This window comes from Lathyrus oleraceus, chromosome 4 (assembly GCF_024323335.1).
Source record: "Lathyrus oleraceus cultivar Zhongwan6 chromosome 4, CAAS_Psat_ZW6_1.0, whole genome shotgun sequence".
Lineage (NCBI taxonomy): Eukaryota > Viridiplantae > Streptophyta > Magnoliopsida > Fabales > Fabaceae > Lathyrus > Lathyrus oleraceus.
Genome location: NC_066582.1, coordinates 226,950,056 through 226,974,295, shown reverse-complemented (window position 1 = coordinate 226,974,295; position 24,240 = coordinate 226,950,056).

Genomic DNA, 24,240 nt, shown 5'->3' with positions numbered 1-24,240 from the left:
ACGACGTTACTACGCAATCTACCGGATGCTCGACCTTTGGAGACTTACTCGCCTGTAGTAGAAGGAGTAAACGTGTTCTATGGAGAAGAAAAATCAATGAGTTGGTAGGGTTAGGGATGCTCATGAAAAAAGGGAAATCCTAGACGAAGGGACCTGCATAAAGTAAACACACAAAACATTGCCTCCTATCGAGGTCTTCTAAGCGGTAAAAATACGGGAAAATGTAAAAGTACCACACGGATAAAGATCCGAAGTAACAGTAATTAACGGAACAAGGAAACCCTGAGATCCTCCCAAGCTAACACCATCAAAGAAAGTGAGTCAGTACAGGTAATCAGAATGAAACCTCTAGGCGGTATCCCACAAATAAAGTGGAACACCAGGAAAACCATCTCTGCAAGAGTCATGTGAGCCCTCACAAAACAAAACTCAACAAATAGGTTAGAGAAACAAGATAGGGTAACCAAGAGTTGCCCCCAAATCAAAATGTAACCACATGAATCATGCCCTTTCAATTCACAAAAAGCTCACAAAAAGCAACCAAGGGTAGGAGGCTTAAACCTCTTGTCAAACACATGCATCAAAAGGGTATCAAATTCACCCATAATACCTCATACATTTAGAGCATTCAAATTAAAGGCATAAAGATGATGGATATAGGGCAAACCTGATTGAAGAGATCGGTTGAAGTCAAATGGCACGACTGGATTTGCAAACCAATGTTAGGGTTTGCTTGAGCTGAAAGTGTGTGAGTCAGAATGAACCTTTCAGAATTGTCTGGAGGTTGCTGCAGATTAATTCTCACTCTCTCTGTCTAGGTTTCTCTTCAGGTTTTGTCCAGGGTTTTGTTTCAAGGAAACCTCAGAGTATTTTGCTTCTCTTCCTTTTTCTGTCTGTTCTCCCTCTTTTATAACCTGATTTTCATGGCTTTGTGGACTCAAATGAGAGAGGTCCAAGTCCAAGATTTTTTCCTTTTATTTTATTTTATTTATTTATTTATTTAATTAATTATTTATTTATTTATTTATTTTCGTTTTTTTTTTTTTTTTTTTTTTTTTCGTTTTTTTTTTCATTTTTTTCGTTTTTTTTTTTATTTTCGTTTTTTTTATTATTATTCGTTTTTTTTTTTAAATAAAGTTTCTTGGATCTGATTCTGATTGACATGATGAAATGCAATATGAAATGTTAAATGACCTAAAAATGAATGCATGAATGAGGAGGGCAAATTTTGGGATGTTACAGCTGCCCCTATTCAGTCATCAGCTAACCCGAGCAGGATGAAAGCGAACAGCTTATCAGACAAACAGGATGAGCTGTGATTGAATACCAAAGACAGACCAAAAATTTGCGCTCCGAGAACACCACAAAAATGCTGAAATACACCGCGCTGTTTATTTTTCTTCCGATCCTCTGGCTGAATCTGAATCAGTCTTCTGACTTAATCTGGAGTTTTGATCCTCTGGCTGAATCTATACTCAATTTAGTCCTCTGGTTGGATGTTAATTTTGATCCTCGGGCTGGATATGGTTTCAATCTTCTAGCTAGATCTTTTTCGATCTTCTGGCTAGATCTTCTTCGATCTTCTGGCTAAATCTCCTTTGTTTCGATTCTCTGGCTGAATCTATTTTCTTTGATTCTCTGGCTGAATCTACTTCGATCTTCTGGCTAGATCTGAATTGTTTCGATTCTCTGGCTGAATCTATATCTGGTCTTCGGGCTAGACCTGACTTCGATCTTCTGGCTAGATCTTCTTCGATCTTCTGGCTAGATCTCCTTTGTTTCGATTCTCTGGTTGAATCTATTTCCGATCTTCGGGCTAGACCTGACTTCGATCTTCTGGCTAGATCTGGATTATTTTGATGATAAAATCCCATCATCAGGATCTCGCATCTGAGGCATGCGCTGGTTGACTCTCTTTCGAAATCTGCGGTCTTCATGTTAGATATGCAGCTTCGAGAATATCCCACTTCTGGGCTTCGTACATATTCTTCAGGCTAGAACATGTTATAACGACTCCTCGATTAGACTTTGTTTTTTAAATGCGATTCGCGGGCTGGATCCTCTTGTAGGTTGATTTTCTGTTGAGCTATCAATCTATTCCTCCAGCTGGCTTGCTAGGGAAATAACGCTCGTAGTCGACTCTCTGGCTGAATCTTCGAAATGAACCTTAGGCTGACTCTTGGGAAAATGATTCTCAGGCTGAATCTTAAAAAATGACCCTCAGGTTGGATCACTGGAACAACGATTCTCAGGCTGAATCTTCAAAAATGACCCTCAGGCTGGATCACTGGAAAAACGATTCTCAGGTTGAATCTTCAAAAATGACCCTCAGGCTGGATCACTGGAAAAACGATTCTAAGGCTGAATCTTCAAAAATGACCCTCAGACTGGATCACTGGAAAAACGATTCTCAGGCTGAATCTTCAAAAATGACCCTCAGGCTAGATCACTCACACTTGATCCTCTGGCTGGATTTCATGACTCTGGTTGTAAAGTAATTCTTCAGTCTGCTTTGAAGGACCTGTTTATCAGCTTATGTGTATGCTTGATATGATATGCATGCAAATACAAATGTTATGCATGGTGTAAAAAGAAAAAAAAATCTTCTTGGAGAAGCAACTCTGGTAGGGAGCGGATCGTTGTATCAATCCTTGAATTCTCTGTGGGGAACGATCCGTCTGCCGGGACCGGGGAGCCACCGAAAATAAATCGGCCTTTTTTGAAAAGTTGACCTTGCTGGGGAAGTATCAACTATGGAAACTTTGCTTGGCGAGGCTCTGCGAGGAGAGTCTGTGAGGAAAGCACTTCCTGGGGAAATATCGTAGGAATCGACCTTTGCTGGGGATATGAACTTGCTAATCGTCCTCCGGTTGGGGATTAAAACAAATCTGTTAAAAAAAATCTGCTGGGGACGAGATGAACACTGGGAACACCACCCTCTTGTCTGTTGGGTATGCGACTACTCCGCTGTTGCTGGGAAGATACAGTCTGGCACTGTCGACTCCGCTGGGGATATACAGTATGGATACTGTCAACTCTACTAGGGAACCTGCTCTGCAGAGGAGAGGCTTTGTCAACCGCTTGGGGGTGAGGATTCATGACTTGGCATCCGGTTCCTATGACCTGTAACCAAAAAATACACGTATGCCCCGGGGAATTACTCGGTTTGAATTCACCGTCAGGGATTAAGCACATTCAAAGCAATTTTGACTGTTTTCCTGCGCAAGTCATCTGCAAAAGCCACCATTACATTCAGATGCAATATGTTTCCTCAAGAATTCAGACATCTTTTGCAAACAAACTGATAAATGAAAAGTAAAGAGGCTTTTTAACTGAATTATTCGACTTTTGTTGGTTGAAAAATTTGTGCCAGGAATAGGCGAGTACATCAAGAAGTTGATCCCTGGAAAGAGGCGATCGCTATAAATTGAACAAGAGAAACTATCCTAATGGCAATGTTGAAACAGGGTCCCACCGAGTTTCGACTCTGCTATGGCTCGTATGTCCTCAAGACGCTCTGCTCATCTTGCTTTCTGAAGTGGATGATTAGTCGATCTTTTACCTTCGAAGATTGCCGGATTGAATGAAACGGTGATATAACACGGATGAACTCAGATCGCAGTTATTCACTTATTCCCTAACTTTTGCGTGGACCGCCCTTTTGGGTTTTCAATCCACCGGGATACCCTTTTTTGCCTGAGCCGCCCTTTCGGGTTTTTGACTCACCGGGTGTACATGGTTTATTTTATATCCCTAATTTTTTCCCGAACCTCTTCATTCTTTTTTTGGTTCGTCGGGATGCCCTTTTTTGCCTGGACTATTCTTTTTACTGTCCAGCGGGTCTATTTTATGCGAAGTATTTTTTAACTGCGTCTGAGTTGACAGGGGACGGGAAGTCTTCGCCATCCATGGTTGTTAGCATCAAAGCTCTGCCAGAGAAAACTCTTTTAACCACGTATGGACCCTCATAGCTCGGTGTCCATTTGCCCCTGTGATCTGTGTTGGGAGGAAGAATTCTTTTGAGTACCAATTCACCGACTTGATACTCCCGAGGGCGCACTTTCTGATCAAATGCTCTCTTCATCCGTCTCCGATATAGTTGGCCATGGCATATAGATGCTAGTCTCTTTTCCTCAATTAGGCTCATCCGATTCTATCGAGAATGAACCCATTCTACTTCGTCCGGCTTCATTGTTGGTGCAGGGAAAAGTTATTCTGGCACAAAATGGCATATGAACCCCCTCCGGTGTGATCAACACTGCACCAACTCCGCGACCATTGACGTTGACCGCCCCATCAAACATCATAATCCATTTGGATTCAGGGTCAGGCCCCTCCTCCGGGAGTGGTTCCTCGCAATCTTTCGATTTGAGAAACATGATGTCCTCATCAGGAAAGTCGAACCTCATAGGTTGGTAATCATCAATCGGTTGCTCGGCAAGATAGTCTGACAAGACACTTCCTTTGATGGCTTTTTGTGAAGTGTATTGGATGTCATACTCTGTCAGCATCATTTGCCACCTAGCAACCCTGCTGGCTTTTCAAAAATATACTTGACTTGATCCATCTTTGATATCAATAGAGTCGTGTGAGTCAACATATACTGTCTTAGTCGGGGAGTAGCCCATGCCAAAGCGCGGCAAGTTTTCTCGAGAAGTGAGTATCTTTGTTCACAGTCGGTAAACTTTTTGCTAAGGTAGTATATTGCATGCTCTTTTCGACCTGACTCGTCATGCTGACCGAGCCCACAACCCATTGACCTTTCTAACACGGTCAAGTACATGATCAACGGTCTTTTCCTCTCGGCCTGTAGACTGGCCCCGATCTTGATCTCTTTCTTGTCGTCCTCGGTACCAATGTTGACGGTCTCAATCACTTCCTGATAAGGTGTAATAGTTCGGTCCTCCCGTTTCAACAACCTGGCTAACTCCTCAGGCAATTCACAATCTTCCTCAACCCCTTCTTCGACTTGATAGATAGGATTGTCGAAGTCATACTTGGCCATAGCAGTGTCGTTAGCAGTGAGATTCGGGTGATCAGTTTTACGAGGTGTTTTTTGGAAAGAAAAACGAAAAAGAAACATGAAAAAGAAACATGAAAAAGAAACATTGCCGTTTTTGTAAAAGTAAAAATAATTGAAAGAAAGAGAACACAAAATTGTTTGCAAAAGCTGTCCTTTATTGATGATGAAAATAATTGCGAAATTAACTAAATGGATGGCCCTACAGATGAGTCATTACACCTTGGTCAAAGTGTAAGACTTTATTATGCATGTGATAAAAGGAAAACAATAAAAATTACTCTTTCAGTAGAGTAAACCAGACGACTTTTTCAGACGACCAATTGTCGAGCTTTTCTCCTGGGACACACGGGCGAATCCAGCTATCTAAGTCACAGTCGCTGTCAGCCTTGTCTTCATCTGCAGCATTGACGGTGTGGGGAGAAACCAAACCTCCGCTGGAGAAAGTACCGACTTCATTCTTCTGAGACCCCGGAGTATACCCTAATCCAAACTTGTCTTCTTTTATGATTGGTTCCACAAATTTGCCCCAGCCTTGGGCATTACCAGCCTTAACCACTTCAACAGCTTGCTTGTATGAAGAGATAGAAGTCCCGACCTTCTCAGACTCAGGTGAAAAGACAGTTTCGGGCGCGACCTCACTGATGTTTACGGCTTCGAAGCCCTGACACAACATCTCATGCATCTCGCCATCCATCTCCACATACTTAAATGTAGACAAGTGGCTAACAAAAATATCCTCTTCACCACAGACGGTGGCGATCTGACCTTCTAGTCCATATTTGAGCTTCTGGTGGAGAGTAGAAGTAACAGCACCGGCAGCATGAATCCAGGGTCGACCTAGCAAACAGCTATAGGCAGGCTGGATATCCATCACATAAAAGGTACTCTTGAATACCTGCGGTCCAATCTTAACTGGCAACTCAACTTCGCCACAAACAGCTCGCTTAGAGCCATCAAAAGCCCTTACAACTAAATTACTCGGCCTTAGAGTGGCGACATCGCAATCTAACTTCGTTAAGGCTTTCTTTGGGAGAACATTCAGAGAAGAACCTGTATCAACCAAAACATGGGAAAGCATCGTCCCTTTGCATTCCATTGTGATATGCAAGGCTTTGTTGTGATTCCTGCTCTCAGACGTCAGGTCATAATCGGTGAAACCTAGCGCATGGCTAGTGTGTACATTCGAAACTACCGACTCCAGCTGGTTAACAGTTATCTCTGGGGGAACATAAGCCATATTCAGTACTTTCAACAAGGTTGCTCTGTGTGCCTTAAAGTGTAACACCCCGATAATAATAAAATAATTATTTAAATTGAGTTAATAATGTAATTATTAATTTAATTGAATAATTAGAAATTTTATTATTATTATCTTGGAATAATTATTATTATTTGGAAAATATATATATGTGTTGGAATAAGGAAAAGTTCTCATTTGGAAAAGCATTTCACGTGAAAACAGAACAGAGAAGCATCGTGAGAGAAAAGGGAAAAAGGGCAGAGAAGAGGAGCTGAAGAGCAAAGGTTGGAGAACGAAAGCTTGAAGCCCAAAGATTCTGCCGGATTGTTAAGGTAAGGGGGGTTTATCGTCGATTGATGGGTATTTTGGGATAATATGTAATGGGTAGTGAGAAACCGTTGAATCGACCCTAATTGGGATTTGGAATGCTGAAAATTTGTGATGAATAGGTTGAGTGAAAACCGTAATCAAATTGATAATTGTGTGTGTAATCAAACCGATAAATTGGTGATGAATGGTGACGAGTAAGTTTGAGTGGGAAGGGTCTGGGATGGGCACATGAGATCCCTGCCCAAAGAAAACGCGTCTGGTGAACTGTCATGTTCGCCTAGCGAACATAACCTTCGCCTAGCGAAGGAACGCGCCTCAAACTCGCCCCAGCGAGATTGAGAGGTTTTGCTACTGTAATGTTCGCTGTGGACTCGCTGGCGCTTCGCCTAGCGAGTGAGTGCTAGCTGTGTTTTTCACCAAAACAGAATGAGTTCGCTATTACCTTCGCCTTGAGCTCGCCTAGCGAATTAAATTACCAATTTCCTGGAGCTGTTCGCCTTGAGCTCGCCTAGCGAACCAGAGCTTCGCCACTGCCTCGCCTAGCGAGCAAGGCAGAAGAAGTGTTTATACATGTGTTGCTGAGGTGTTTCATACATGTGTTGAGGAAGTGTTTCATACATGTGTTGATGATGTGTTGATACAGGTATTGATGATGTATGATGATATGCCGTTGTGATAAAATGTGTTAATGATGTGTGATGCTATGCATGATGCTGTGATTGTATCAGTTGTGTATGCATTTGTGAATAGACTGGTTTGTGGCTTAGAGTGTGAGCATGTGTCTATTCTTAAATTGTTGTTGATGTTGCATTTGCTAGGTGTCTAGCTTGCACAATGTGGCCCATTTGGGGTGGTAGCTAATTCCCATGGTGAGGAATTAGTGAGTTAGTCGTTATTGGACTGTTGTTGATTGTTTGCATGCTAGGTGATTAGCGTGCATTTCATGGCCCATTTGGGGTGGTAGCTAATTCCCATGGTGAGGAATTAGTGAGTGAGTCACTATGTCTCAAATGAGTGGGACTAGTGAGCTTGGTAGCCGTGCCTGGATTTGGACGGTGAGGTTGAACTATATGTTCACAAATAGTCGGTACCGCATGCATAGAGTCTCATTGCATAATAAATGTATGGCATATAATATGAATGGATGTATTCCAGTATTATATGTGTGTTGTGTGTTGTGTTGTTGATGTTGAGTATGGTTGAGATTATATATATGCTATATGTTATTGTTGAATATGATGTTTGAACGGATACTGCCGTTGCTGAGTGTGTAGTCTGGTTAGGGTGAATTAATGTGTTAATTACTTAGCATTACATGTTGTTCTATAATGCTTATTATATTGATTGAGGAACTCACCCTTACACCTATTTTTCAGGTAACGAGAAATGAGTTGAGTAGAAGCTAATGCTTGGAGTCTAGAGTAGTTCTTATGGGTCATGCTCTGATAGATGTAACATCGGGAGGGGATATCTTAATTGATTTGATATTGGTTGTTGATGATTTACACGTATTGTGTTACATGTTGTACATTGAGTTGAATTTTATTCCGCTGCGAATTATGCAAAGAACCTTATTTTGATTAAATAAATGAGCATGACAGAATATTTTAATGATTTTTGTGAAATGATTGTGTGACACCCTTCGGGGCATAATTACTCTGATGAATACATTGTTATTTTAATTATAATAATTTGGGGTATTTAGAAGGGTGTTACATTAGTGGTATCAGAGCATAGTCGGTCGTGTCGAATCGTAATTATTCTGTTTCCCTGTACGGGATAGGTGTTGTGTAACCCTATCAGTACTTATTGTTTTAGTTTGTTGGGTTTTCAGAAAAGAGATGGCTGGAAGAGGTAGAGATGATGCTGCGATTGCTGAGGCTCTGGGTATGCTAGCTGGAGTACTTGGAGGAAATCCGAATGTTGTGGGAATGGGAGCTGCTCGTCAACTGAGTGAGTTCCAGAAGAACAATCCTCCAATGTTCAAGGGAGCATACGACCCAGATGGTGCTCAGAAGTGGTTGAAGGAGATAGAGAGAATCTTCCGAGTGACGGAGTGTGCCGATAACCAGAAGGTCAGGTTCGGTACACATATGCTGTCAGAAGAAGCTGATGATTGGTGGGTTGCTACCCGCACTGAGTTAGAAACTGCTGGAAATGCTGAGATTTCTTGGGCTGTGTTCAGGGAAAGGTTCCTGAGAAAGTATTTTCCAGAAGATGTCAGAGGAAAGAAAGAGATAGAGTTTTTGGAATTGAAGCAGGGTAACAGGTCGGTTACTGAGTATGCTGCGAAGTTCACCGAGCTGTCAAAGTACTATACTCCCTATAATGAGGCTGCTGGAGAGTTTTCGAAATGTGTGAAGTTTGAGAACGGGTTGCGTCCCGAGATCAAACAAGCTATTGGATATCAGAGGATCAGGGTGTTTTCTGACTTGGTTGACTGTTGCAGAATTTTTGAACAGGATTCCAAGGCTAGAGCAGAGAGCTATCAGCAGAGGGTTGATAGGAAGGGTAAGAATCAGATGGATCGTGGAAAACCGTATGCAGTTGGCAAAGGTTTTCAGAAGCAGAGTGGGATGAGGAGGCCTAGTGGGGGAGACTCTAGTGCTCCTGCTAAGTGTTACAGATGTGGTCAGGCTGGACATCGTATCCATGAGTGTACCAGTAACGAGAAGAAGTGTTTCAAATGTGGAAAAGGTGGTCATTTGGCTGCAGATTGCCGGTTGAAGACTGTGACTTGTTTCAACTGTGGAGAGTTGGGTCATATCAGTCCACAATGTCCTAAGCCGAAGAAAGAGAATCAGTCGGAAGGCAAGGTCTTTGCTTTATCAGGTTCTGAGACTTCTGCAGATGATCGTTTGATCCGAGGTACGTGTTATATTAATGGCTTTCCTCTTGTAGCTATTATTGACACCGGTGCTACTCATTCTTTTATATCTTTGGATTGTGCTGTGAAACTTAAGTTAGAGATATCTGAGATGCTTGGAAGTATGGTGATTGATACTCCTGCGAAGGGTTCAGTGACTACTACTTCAGTTTGTTTAAGTTGCCCATTGAGTATTTTTGGTAGAGACTTTGGGATAGACCTTGTGTGTCTTCCATTAGTGCAGATTGATGTTATCTTGGGTATGAACTGGTTGGTGTTTAACCGAGTTTCTATCAACTGTTTTGAGAAGACTGTGATATTTCCTGAGATTGAGGAAGGAAAGAGTTTGTTTCTATCAGCAAGGCAAGTGAAGGAGGAAGTAGCAGATGGGGCAGAGTTGTTTATGCTGTTAGCGACTTTGGAGGCTAAAGATAAACTGGTGATTGGCGATCTAGCTGTGGTGTGTGATTTTCCTGATGTGTTTCCGGAAGAAGTGAATGAATTGCCGCCAGAGCGTGAAGTTGAGTTCTCGATTGATTTGGTACCTGGTACTAGACCGATATCGATGGCTCCTTATCGTATGTCTGCTGTTGAGTTAGCTGAATTGAAGAGTCAGTTGGAAGATCTGTTGGATAAGAAATTTATTCGTCCGAGTGTGTCACCGTGGGGTGCACCAGTGTTGTTGGTTAAGAAGAAAGAAGGTACTATGAGGTTGTGTGTGGACTACAGGCAACTGAATAAAGTGACGATCAAGAATCGGTATCCTTTGCCGAGGATTGATGATTTGATGGATCAGTTGGTTGGTGCGAGTGTGTTCAGCAAGATAGATTTGAGATCTGGGTATCATCAGATACGTGTGAAAACTGAAGATATTCAGAAGACTGCTTTCAGGACGAGGTATGGACATTATGAGTATTCTGTAATGCCTTTTGGTGTGACTAATGCGCCTGGAGTATTCATGGAGTATATGAATAGGATTTTCCATCCGTACCTAGACCAGTTTGTTGTGGTATTTATTGATGACATTTTGGTGTATTCGAAATCTGAAGAAGAGCATGCTGAGCATTTGAGAGTGGTTTTAGGAGTGCTGCGAGAAAAGCAGTTATTTGCTAAATTGTCTAAGTGTGAATTTTGGTTAGAAGAAGTTAGTTTTCTTGGTCATGTGATTTCAAGAGGTGGTGTTGCTGTTGATCCTTCTAAGATAGAAGCGGTATCTAAGTGGGAAGCTCCTAAGTCGGTTGCTGAGATTCGAAGTTTCCTTGGTTTGGCTGGTTACTATAGGAAGTTCATTGAGGGATTTTCTAAGTTGGCGTTACCGTTGACGATGTTGACTAGAAAGGGGCAAGCATTTGTTTGGGACTCAAAATGTGAAGAAGGTTTCCAAGAGTTAAAGAGGAGGTTGACTACTGCTCCTATTTTGATATTACCGAGTTCGTCGGAATTATTTGAGGTTTATTGTGATGCTTCATTGTTGGGTTTAGGTGGTGTGTTGATGCAGAATAAGCAGGTTATAGCTTATGCTTCGAGACAGCTGAGGGTTCATGAGAGGAACTATCCGACGCATGATTTAGAGTTGGCAGCTGTGGTATTTGTTCTGAAGTTATGGAGGCATTACTTGTATGGGTCAAGATTTGAAGTTTTCAGTGACCATAAAAGTTTAAAGTATTTGTTTGATCAGAAAGAGCTGAATATGAGACAGAGGAGATGGTTAGAATTTCTGAAGGATTATGACTTTGGTTTGAATTACCATCCGGGTAAAGCAAACGTAGTGGCTGATGCGTTGAGTCGGAAATCATTACATATGTCTATGTTAATGGTTAGGGAATTGGATTTAATTGAGCAGTTTAGAGATTTGAGTTTGGTGTGTGAGAGTACTCACAATAGTGTTAAATTGGGAATGTTGAAGTTAACAAGTGGTATTTTGGATGAGATCAGAGAGGGTCAGAAATCTGATATGCTTTTGGTTGATAAGTTGACTTTAGTAAATCAAGGTCAAGGTGGTGAATTCGGAGTTGACGAGAATGGTGTTTTGAGATTTGGTAATCGAGTGTGTATTCCGGATGTTATAGAACTTAAGAAGAGTATTCTGGAAGAAGGACATCGTAGTGGTTTGAGTATTCATCCTGGAGCTACGAAGATGTATCATGATTTGAAAAGATTATTTTGGTGGCCGGGAATGAAGAGAGAAATTGCAAGTTTTGTGTATTCCTGTTTGACTTGTCAGAAGTCGAAGATTGAGCATCAGAAGCCGTCTGGGCTAATGCAACCGTTGTCTATTCCAGAGTGGAAGTGGGACAGTATTAGTATGGATTTTGTTTCTGGTTTGCCGAAGACAAGTAAGAATCTTGAGGCTATTTGGGTGATTGTGGATAGATTGACGAAGTCGGCTCATTTCATTCCGATCAGAATGGATTATCCGTTAGAAAGATTAGCCGAGTTGTATATTGAGAAGATTGTAAGCTTGCATGGTATTCCGTCGAGTATTGTTTCGGACAGAGATCCTAGATTTACATCGAAGTTTTGGGAAGGTTTGCAGAGGGCTTTAGGAACTAAGTTGAGATTGAGTTCTGCATATCATCCGCAGACTGATGGTCAGACTGAGAGGACGATTCAGTCACTAGAGGATCTGTTGAGAGCTTGCGTTTTGGAAAAAGGAGGTGCTTGGGATTGTTATTTGCCTTTGATTGAGTTTACCTACAACAATAGTTTTCATTCGAGCATTGGTATGGCACCGTTTGAAGCTTTGTATGGTAGGAGATGTCGGACACCTTTATGTTGGTATGAGTCCGGTGAGAGTGCTGTGGTTGGACCGGAGATTGTTCAACAAACTACGGAAAAGATTAAGATGATTCAGGATAAGATGAGGATTGCTCAGAGTCGTCAGAAGAGTTATCATGATAAGAGGAGGAAGTCACTTGAGTTCCAAGAGGGAGATCATGTGTTTCTTCGTGTTACTCCGATAACTGGTGTTGGTCGAGCCTTGAAGTCGAAGAAGTTGACACCTCGATTCATTGGTCCTTATCAGATTTTGGAGAGGATAGGAGAGGTAGCCTATCGTATCGCTTTACCGCCGTCGCTTGCGAATTTGCATGAGGTTTTTCATGTGTCTCAGTTGAGGAGGTACATTCATGATCCGTCGCATATAGTCCAAGTAGATGATGTACAGGTGAGAGATAACCTGACTGTTGAAACATCACCTATGAAGATAGAGGATCGAGAGTTGAAGCAGTTGCGGGGTAAAGAGATTGCCTTGGTGAAGGTAGCTTGGGGAGGACCAGCAGGTGGCAACGTGACTTGGGAACTGGAGAGTAAGATGAAGGAATCTTACCCAGAGTTGTTCGCTTGAGGTATGTTTTCGAGGACGAAAACTCTTTTAGTGGGGGAGAGTTGTAACACCCCGATAATAATAAAATAATTATTTAAATTGAGTTAATAATGTAATTATTAATTTAATTGAATAATTAGAAATTTTATTATTATTATCTTGGAATAATTATTATTATTTGGAAAATATATATATGTGTTGGAATAAGGAAAAGTTCTCATTTGGAAAAGCATTTCACGTGAAAACAGAACAGAGAAGCATCGTGAGAGAAAAGGGAAAAAGGGCAGAGAAGAGGAGCTGAAGAGCAAAGGTTGGAGAACGAAAGCTTGAAGCCCAAAGATTCTGCCGGATTGTTAAGGTAAGGGGGGTTTATCGTCGATTGATGGGTATTTTGGGATAATATGTAATGGGTAGTGAGAAACCGTTGAATCGACCCTAATTGGGATTTGGAATGCTGAAAATTTGTGATGAATAGGTTGAGTGAAAACCGTAATCAAATTGATAATTGTGTGTGTAATCAAACCGATAAATTGGTGATGAATGGTGACGAGTAAGTTTGAGTGGGAAGGGTCTGGGATGGGCACATGAGATCCCTGCCCAAAGAAAACGCGTCTGGTGAACTGTCATGTTCGCCTAGCGAACATAACCTTCGCCTAGCGAAGGAACGCGCCTCAAACTCGCCCCAGCGAGATTGAGAGGTTTTGCTACTGTAATGTTCGCTGTGGACTCGCTGGCGCTTCGCCTAGCGAGTGAGTGCTAGCTGTGTTTTTCACCAAAACAGAATGAGTTCGCTATTACCTTCGCCTTGAGCTCGCCTAGCGAATTAAATTACCAATTTCCTGGAGCTGTTCGCCTTGAGCTCGCCTAGCGAACCAGAGCTTCGCCACTGCCTCGCCTAGCGAGCAAGGCAGAAGAAGTGTTTATACATGTGTTGCTGAGGTGTTTCATACATGTGTTGAGGAAGTGTTTCATACATGTGTTGATGATGTGTTGATACAGGTATTGATGATGTATGATGATATGCCGTTGTGATAAAATGTGTTAATGATGTGTGATGCTATGCATGATGCTGTGATTGTATCAGTTGTGTATGCATTTGTGAATAGACTGGTTTGTGGCTTAGAGTGTGAGCATGTGTCTATTCTTAAATTGTTGTTGATGTTGCATTTGCTAGGTGTCTAGCTTGCACAATGTGGCCCATTTGGGGTGGTAGCTAATTCCCATGGTGAGGAATTAGTGAGTTAGTCGTTATTGGACTGTTGTTGATTGTTTGCATGCTAGGTGATTAGCGTGCATTTCATGGCCCATTTGGGGTGGTAGCTAATTCCCATGGTGAGGAATTAGTGAGTGAGTCACTATGTCTCAAATGAGTGGGACTAGTGAGCTTGGTAGCCGTGCCTGGATTTGGACGGTGAGGTTGAACTATATGTTCACAAATAGTCGGTACCGCATGCATAGAGTCTCATTGCATAATAAATGTATGGCATATAATATGAATGGATGTATTCCAGTATTATATGTGTGTTGTGTGTTGTGTTGTTGATGTTGAGTATGGTTGAGATTATATATATGCTATATGTTATTGTTGAATATGATGTTTGAACGGATACTGCCGTTGCTGAGTGTGTAGTCTGGTTAGGGTGAATTAATGTGTTAATTACTTAGCATTACATGTTGTTCTATAATGCTTATTATATTGATTGAGGAACTCACCCTTACACCTATTTTTCAGGTAACGAGAAATGAGTTGAGTAGAAGCTAATGCTTGGAGTCTAGAGTAGTTCTTATGGGTCATGCTCTGATAGATGTAACATCGGGAGGGGATGTCTTAATTGATTTGATATTGGTTGTTGATGATTTACACGTATTGTGTTACATGTTGTACATTGAGTTGAATTTTATTCCGCTGCGAATTATGCAAAGAACCTTATTTTGATTAAATAAATGAGCATGACAGAATATTTTAATGATTTTTGTGAAATGATTGTGTGACACCCTTCGGGGCATAATTACTCTGATGAATACATTGTTATTTTAATTATAATAATTTGGGGTATTTAGAAGGGTGTTACATAAAGCACATCAATAGTAAGAGAATGAAGATCTTTTAGGGTGTCTGATTTAGCTGGTCGACTACCTTGTAGTCACTTTTCTTGATAATCCTCGTAAACTCATCCACTTCCTTCTCGAATGCGGTCTTAGGAGGAGCTTCCTCGGTAGTAACCTCTTCGGTGGATACCTGTTTTCCTTTAGCCTTGGCAGCTGCCTCAGCTTCAGCATTCGTGCGCAATGTTGATGGTGCAAATAGGCGTCCACTGCGAGTGAAGCCACCAATCCCTCCAACATTGTCTACAGTGGAGCTACCAATGTCAATGTCTTCTTCGTTAACTTTCTGCCCCTGGCAGTAGATATCAGCCCCATAGTGCCACGAGATAGCATTGTCTTTCTCATACGGAACAGGTCCTGGTACCGTGATGGTGACCGGACCAATCAAAGTCGGTTGAGGGTTGTCAGAGTAAATTGGTGCTGGACTTTCTGGGAAATATATTATTGTCGGAGCGGGTCTCTCGGGAACATATATTTCTTCAGGAGTGAAATAAAACGTTACTGTCGACACGTCATTCTTCACTGGACGAGTCTGATCGAACTGAAGATAACCTTCATTTATCAGTTGCTGAATACCCCTTCTCAAACTATCACATCCGTTCTCGGCGTCTTGACAATTTCTGCACTCTTCCCCACAGCCCGGGAAAATCCGTCCTTTCAAGAGTCGGTCTTTGACCACCGATAGCGAAGTCTTCACTTTAGTCACATCAGAAACCAAATTCAAAGTTTCCCCACTATCAACAACATTAATCCTCTGCCCGCCGTGAGCTGGCATCGGGTTTTGGATAACATTAGGCACCGGAGAAAAATTGATGGCCTGGGCATCTCTCAAATCTTGTACCTTTAGCTGGAGAGCCTTGCAATTATCTATAGTATGGCCAGGTGCGTTGGAGTGAAAAGCACATCTGGCGTTGACATCATAACCTCTAGGCAGATTGTTGGGATCGACCGGTGGTGCCAGAGTTCTCAACGTAACCAGATTCATGTCAATCAGCTTGGGAAGTAATACAGAATAAGGCATTGGGATTGGCTCAATGACCCGGTCCGCCTACCTTGGACGTTGTTGATAGGGTCTCTGTTGACCTGGATTACCTCCTTGTTGTTGATTGTTGTACCTGGGTTGCTGTTGCGGATGATACTGCGGTTGAGGAACAGGTGTTGGAATAGTGACTGTGGCCACTTGATCTTGATAATAATTAGGGAGTCCTCTGCCCCTACCTCTGTCGGCATATACAACGCTCGTCTCGCCTTCTCTTCTTCGCTGACCGTTACCAGCAAACGGTTTCTTGGGAACTGATGAGTTGGAAGCATTATTGTCTTGAATTCGGCCCATCTTCAACAGACTCTCGATCCTTTCTCCAGCAATCACTATCTCTGCAAAGCTGATTGACGGGCAAGCAGCCAATCTCTCGATATAATTGCCTTGAAGAGTGTTCATGAACATGTCCGCCATCTCCCTTTCAGACATAGGGGGTTGGACGGATGCAGCAATCTGTCTCCAACGCTGAGCATATTCTCTAAAGGTTTCCTTGGCAGTCTGAGACATTCCTTGCAACAAGGCCCGATTTGGAGCCATGTCCAAGTTGTATTGATATTGCTTGACAAAAGCCTCTGCCAAGTCTTTCCAGCTCTTGATGGTAGTACGAGACAAATGAGAATACCATTCACGAGAAGCTCCAGTTAAACTGTCTTTAAAATAGTACATCCACAGCTTTTCATCTTCAGTGTGAGCTCCCAACCTTCCCAAATAAGATTGGAGATGAGTGCGTGGGCAAGAAGCCCCGTTGTATTTCTCAAAAGTAGGGGGTTTGAACTTGTGAGGGATCCTTACTCCCTGAACCAGACCAAGATTGGTGACATCAAAACCTAAGGAATTTTGAGACTCCAAAGATTTGAGCTTCTCAGCAAGCTCATCCATACGGCGAGTGGTCTCGAGGGCCTCGTCGTGCAAAGAAAATTGATCATACTAACAATCTTTAGTAACGGGGCGCCCGTTAATCCAAATCCCTTGATTCACATTGTACCTTCCGCCAATACCATTCCCAACATTTCCCGTGTTGCCAACATTACCCGGGTTTCCATCAACATTTGTGTTACCCGCGTTTCCAGTGTTCACAGGGTTATCAGCGTTCCCAGGGTTACCAGGGTTCCCGGGGTTACCAGCGTTCCCAGGGTTACCAGGGTTCCCCTCAGCACTTGGTATTTCCACCTCTGGATCGGGCCTCGGTTGCTCAATCAATTCCTTCAGCTTCGCCTGGCCATCTGCCATACCAGTCATCAATGTCATGAATTGATCCATCCTTTTACGCATATCAGCCAGTTCTTTCTGTATCTGGTCCATTGCTAGTCGTGGACGGTTTTCCTTTGTCGGGTACCTGTGAACTCGCTTGGGACCAATAACTGCCTGAAACAGGGAACAAACATTAGACATTGCGGTGACACCTGCAAAACAGACAAGGGTTAGTATGCATGGTATGCGATGCAATGCTTATTCGATTTTAAGGCCCCCCCTTAAAAAGGGAATACCCTGCAAATGAATAAGCATGAGATGTTGGATGCAAATATGCAGATGATGTTATGCAATGCAATGGCATGTCAATCATAATTGCTGGATCCGCTTGAACATCTGTCATGTTGCACTGCCTGGAGAGAAATTAAGAGGATCAAGCAAAGCACACCAAACAAAGGTCATGGGATGGATCATGTTATCCTTAATATCAACCATCCATTTTGGTGGATTATGGTTTACACCTTATCGACACCCAAGTTTCATTGATATTAAGGATACCTGAACGGATCAACCATGAATCAAGGGTTTGTTGCAAGTCACGAGCATGGAGTTTCGGTTAAGAACCACCCAAAGGGAGTGTACTAAGGTTTAAACCTGCCAAACATGTTCTACAAAAGGTTCCCATAGTCATCATCCCATCTTTCGGATATTATCGGAGGAACGACTACTCGTATTCCAAAAATATTCTCAAGAGAGACTCTTATGAGTGTAGTATCGCGTAACAATCGTATCAAATCTTACACTTGAACGACTTTCGCACTACATCCTACGAATAGGCCAAGATGGGTTTGGTAAACTAAGGTCCTTGGCTTCTAAGGTCTATATTGGAAAAAGTAATGTCTAACCACAACTTACTTGTGTGACATTATTGATCCCAACATGACCTCCACCAAGTGAATGGGCTTGCAAGTCAACTTGCTAAGGAATAACTCCACACAAGTCAACAAGACTATGCCATTCTCCTATCTTAATTGCACTCGAGTCCGGGTATAGAACTCATTTCACAAACAGAACCAGCAGATACGGCAGTCATATGTACACAATGCAATAAAGCAGGTAAATGCTGAAAGATAAATAACTGTACAAAAGAATAAACACCCAATAAACAAACAACCTACAAAATCTAGGAGGGACTCGCTTAGGGAAACCGGGTCCCCAGCAGAGTCGCCAGCTGTCGCAACCTGAAAAATGGAATGCGAAAAAAAAACAACCGGCGAAGAAAGACAGGAGAGTCGCCACCGTGCGTTATTTATCCCAAAGGAGGGAAAGGAAACGCTCGAAGTAAACCTGGAAAAAGGAAAGGACAAGACAGGGTCTCGCAACCAAATCTTGGGTTCGGGAGTCGATTATGTGAAGGGAAGGTATTAGCACCCCTACGCATCCGTAGTACTCTACGGGATCCACTTTTGTAGTTCTTGTCTAAAGGGTGTGGGTTTATCTAATGTGTTATTTACTAAAAAAAAGGGTCAAAAGAAAATGACTCGCACGGATGTCGCATCCACTGCATACGTATCTCATCTGAATATGAGAATCAGAGTCTTCGTAGCTCGGCTACCTAGGGGTTAAGGGTAATTGTGCTCGCTAAGACATCGTGTCTCATGCCTACGTATCTCATCTGGAATGAGAATCAGAGCAAGTCGTAGTTCGGCTAACTACGGGGTTATGGATTGGGTTTTGGACGAACGATGTTACTACGCAATCTACCGGATGCTCGACCTTTGGAGACTTACTCGCCTGTAGTAGAAGGAGTAAACGTGTTCTATGGAGAAGAAAAATCAATGAGTTGGTAGGGTTAGGGATGCTCATGAAAAAAGGGAAATCCTAGACGAAGGGACCTGCATAAAGTAAACACACAAAACATTGCCTCCTATCGAGGTCTTCTAGCTAAGAAAGCGGTAAAAATACGGGAAAATGTAAAAGTACCACACGGATAAAGATCCGAAGTAACAGTAATTAACGGAACAAGGAAACCCTGAGATCCTCCCAAGCTAACACCATCAAAGAAAGTGAGTCAGTACAGGTAATCAGAATGAAACCTCTAGGCGGTATCCCACAAATAAAGTGGAACACCAGGAAAACCATCTCTGCAAGAGTCATGTGAGCCCTCACAAAACAAAACTCAACAAATAGGTTAGAGAAACAAGATAGGGTAACCAAGAGTTGCCCCCAAATCAAAATGTAACCACATGAATCATGCCCTTTCAATTCACAAAAAGCTCACAAAAAGCAACCAAGGGTATGAGGCCTAAACTTCTTGTCAAACACATGCATCAAAAGGGTATCAAATTCACCCATAATACCTCATACATTTAGAGCATTCAAATTAAAGGCATAAAGATGATGGATATAGGGCAAACCTGATTGAAGAGATCGGTTGAAGTCAAATGGCACGACTGGATTTGCAAACCAATGTTAGGGTTTGCTTGAGCTGAAAGTGTGTGAGTCAGAATGAACCTTTCAGAGTTGCCTGGAGGTTGCTGCAGATTAATTCTCACTCTCTCTGTCTAGGTTTCTCTTCAGGTTTTGTCCAGGGTTTTGTTTCAAGGAAACCTCAGAGTATTTTGCTTCTCTTCCTTTTTCTGTCTGTTCTCCCTCTTTTATAACCTGATTTTCATGGCTTTGTGGACTCAAATGAGAGAGGTCCAAGTCCAAGATTTTTTCCTTTTATTTTATTTTATTTATTTATTTATTTAATTAATTTTTTATTTTTATTTATTTTTATTTTTATTTTCATTTTTTTATTTTCGTTTTTTATTTATTTTTATTTTTATTTTTATTTTTTTCGTTTTTTTATTTTTTATTTTTTATTTTTTCATTTTTTTCGTTTTTATTTTTTATTTTATTTTCGTTTTTTTTTATTATTATTCGTTTTTTTTTAAATAAAGTTTCTTCGATCTGATTCTGATTGACATGATGAAATGCAATATGAAATGTTAAATGACCTAAAAATGAATGCATGAATGAGGAGGGAAAATTTTGGGATGTTACAATTTGCAAGAAAAATTTGAGAGAAAATTTGGAGAAATTTGGATCTAGATCTGAAAAATGAATGTTCATCCTCTAAAAACAGTTATGCTTATGCTTAAATACCTCCTGCTAATCACTCTGTAATCAAGCTTAAACCAAATGCTAATGAGATTAATTAAGTTTTGGAGTGTATGCACAAATTGGGTTTTCACCCCCATGCATGAAGTAGCACGTGAACAATGCTCAAATCTGATCCCAATCCACTCAAATAAGGCCCATGCAAGCTTTTGATATGGTTTTGTATGCATTCAATCATTAAAAATGGTTTTATGAAATTTCTCTTCAAAAACTTCATGAATGAGCACATGATAATGCAAATAGAATTCAAGCTATGTAATGAATGTTTTGGAAACTACAAGTCATGAGGAGAAAATTGCAAAAAGAACCACCCATTTTGGAGCTTTGGTTGAAAAGTTATGTCCATTTGAAGTTCCATGCATACTTTGCCATGTTTTGATCATATCTCCTTAACTACACATGAGAAATTGATGATCTTGGACTTTTTGGAAATGGGAGAGAAAGATCTACAACTTTCATGTTCAACAAAATATCATTTGAAGCCTTCTTGATGATGTAATATTAAGTTGAAGTTGGTCCAAAATCTTTCCATTTTGGAAAGTTCAAATTATAGGTCACTTGCTATTTTTGGAAAGTTTTGACTGGACCTCAAATTCTTCAATGTGAGTGTTTGAAATGTCAAATGAGACTTGTTTGAACATGAATGAAGTATTTCTAATCACTTCCCACCTCCAAATCCACAGTTGACTTTGCAGTTGACTTTCTAGGCCTTCAGATACCTTGACAATGTTCTGATGAAATTCAAGCCTCTACCACTTGGGACTTTGCTTCAAAATGACATCACAGCTCATATGAACTCTTGTGAATGTTTGTGGGGTCCAAATCTCAAGAATGACCATCATTTATTGCTCAATGAATGCCTTTGATTGCCTTGACCTGTTAATGTTTCATCTGCAAGACAAATGTTAGATGACATATTTTTGTACTTTTGGTTAGTGATTAGAAGAAAAGCAATGACATACAAATGCAAGGATGCTTGGTGATCAGGAATCACTCTCCAAAAGATGACCCACCCACAGGGAAGGAAACAAGGTGTCCAATGATCCTTGAGGCAATGTGATGATATGATATGATGCCATGAGGGATCTTAGGGACAAAATTGGGGTCTTACACCTGCCATTATCTTTATTTCTCATTTTAATTGTTTTACATGCTTTACTTGTTCTTCACGCCTTACATTCTAAACTTCTTTTCAACATGTTCAATATCGTTGTATTTGTTTGTATCACCATGTTTGGCTAAATCTTTCAAAGGCTAGAATGTAAGGATTGCGATTAAAGAGATGTTTCACATATTGCATCTGTAAGACCCCAATTTTGTCCCTAAGATCCCTCATGGCATCATAACATTGCATTTGCACAGCCTCAAGGATCATTAGCATCTTGGTTCCCTTTGCCTTTGGGTGGGACCTCCTTGTGAGTGGTTTAAGATCAACAAGCATGCTTGAATTGTATATCATTTCTTTTCTCATTTTGTTTACTAACCAAAAGCACAAAAATATGTCACTAACATCTTTTGTTTGTAGCTTGAGCAATCACAAGGTCAAAAGCTTCAAGGAAGTCATTGGTACAAAGATATGGTCAAGAGGAGATGAAAGCAAGCATGGTAATGGTTCCCAAAGCTCTCATCCATCAAATGTGCCCCCCTAGTATCTCAATTCATCATTTTGATCAAAGCAAGTCAAAGGGTTTGAGGTCTTGTTCTTCAAGAAACCCTAATTCATCTGTGTACAACAATGCCTTACTCATGAAGCAACCTCAGCCCATGGTCAAATACAATCAAGGGAAGTTCTTTAATTTATCATTTCATGCATATTTGAACTTATTTGAGTGTCCTCAATCATCAATTCATCAAGATATGGGTTGTGGACTTGAGAAGTTGATCAGTCAATTCATCACACTATTTTGAAATGCACTGAGACCTACATTTTGATGTGTTGCTCAAATGGAGATTATTCCAAAACAAAAAATGTTCTTAAGGACAATATGAACAACTTTCATGTTCATCAAAAATTGATTTGAATCATGGAAGACCATCTTCCGTTCCAATACATTATAGGTCATTTTGACTGAAACCCTAATTGTGGGTCAACTTCCCAAGAACATAACTCATTCATTTTTTATGATTTTGAGGTGGAATCAAATGAATTGGAAAGCTTAATATGTCTACTTCAAATTTTATGTTGAACAAAATTTCAAAATCTCAAAGGAAATACATGTGATAATGCAAGACATTATAGGTCCTTTTTGACCAAATGCATTGAAAGTCAAAAAAGTCCAACTTCAAGTGCCCATAACTCTTTCATCAAAAATCCAAATGATTCAAAATTTGAGTTCATGTTGTTTGTCTTGAAAATATCTACAACTTTGGTGTTGGAGGTTTTTCCATTTGAATCTTGCATCATCAAAAAAGAAAGGCTTGAAAGTTGGTCAATTTTAGAAACCTTGCCTTGACATATCTTGCACCTTGCACTTTAAACTCAAATTTCATAAATTTCCACACTTCAAATGAGTTTTTGTCCAACATAACATTTGTTCCTTATACAAATACCTTTCCAACCATTATCCATATGCCTATGTTTGGATTTTCTAAATGGTACTTTCGAAGAGATGAATGTTTAGGTACAAATGAAGAATTCACTTGAAACCTTGGTGCATAAGCAATTGCCTTGCAAGTCACACGTCCAATTCCATTTGGCTGATGCTCAGATTTCATTTGGCATTGTTTTTGGGCCTTATGCATGATCATGCAAGCCCATGCAATGAAGCTTCACATGCCATGCACACAGATCATTTCACACTCTCCTTGCCACTTCCTCTATAAATAGAGACTTCATTCCACTCATTTCAGACGCCCAATTCAACCTGAAAGGCTGCAGAATTCTCTCCATAACCATCACTAAAGAAGCAAGTTCCATTTCTCTTCAAAATTTTCAGATCTAAAATTCAACTTCATCTGGTTGAATTCTTAGATCTAATGCTTCTAAACCTTCACCATTTATCTCACTGAACTTCTGTTTTGGCAAAGCAAGCAAGGCATCAAGCTCAAGATACCAGAATTCAAGCACACACTCCAACTGGTATTTTCTTCGATTCTCATCATCCATGGACCTTTTTGCTTGGATCTAATGTTTTCTGAAGTCCTCACTTGTGAGGCAAGCTAGTGGTAGCTTCAATTTTGCTTTTCCCTTAACTGCATTTTGCATACCTAAATCTTCCACCTCAGATTTCTCTATTTATAGGAATCTTGAGTGTGATTCAAGGTTACAGGGGTGATGTACATCACCCCAGCTTCATTTTGGTATAAGGATCGTGCATTTCCATGGAGGTTTGAAAACCTGCAAAACTGGTCGGAATCTGCAGGCTCACCGGAGAAGAAGGTGGCTCCGGTGGCCGCCTGTTTCCAGTTTAAATCTTGGCCGTGTGATCTTGTTCCCAGATCGAATCTTGATCATCCATTGTTATGACTTTTATTTGTTTCCCATGTGCTTGCATTGACTGTGGACTTCCATGCGCGCGCATCTCCCAGCCTTGTGATCTGCCAGCTCAATTAATGAGCTCAGATCCAAGCGCTGTGGATTTTTCTAATTTTTTAATTTCTGTTTTTATTTTCTTTAATTCCTTTTATTTCAAAAAATCACATCTCTCTCATTTGTTATCCAAAAATTATGGGACCAATTGCATTATTTCCCAAATAAATTCTAGTTTCTATTTCTGATTTTTAATATTTTTTATTTTGTCATTTGATATTTTTTGTGAATTTTCTCTTTTCTGGTTATGTTTAATTCATTTTAAATAGTTTTTGATATTCAAAAAATGCAAAAATATTTTCTCAACCTCTTTGAATGATGATGGATCTATGAAAAATATTCTCATCAATTTTTAAATTGATTTGAGATTTATTTGAGATTTTAGTTCAATTAGGTTATTTTTATTCATTTTTTAATTGATTAAAA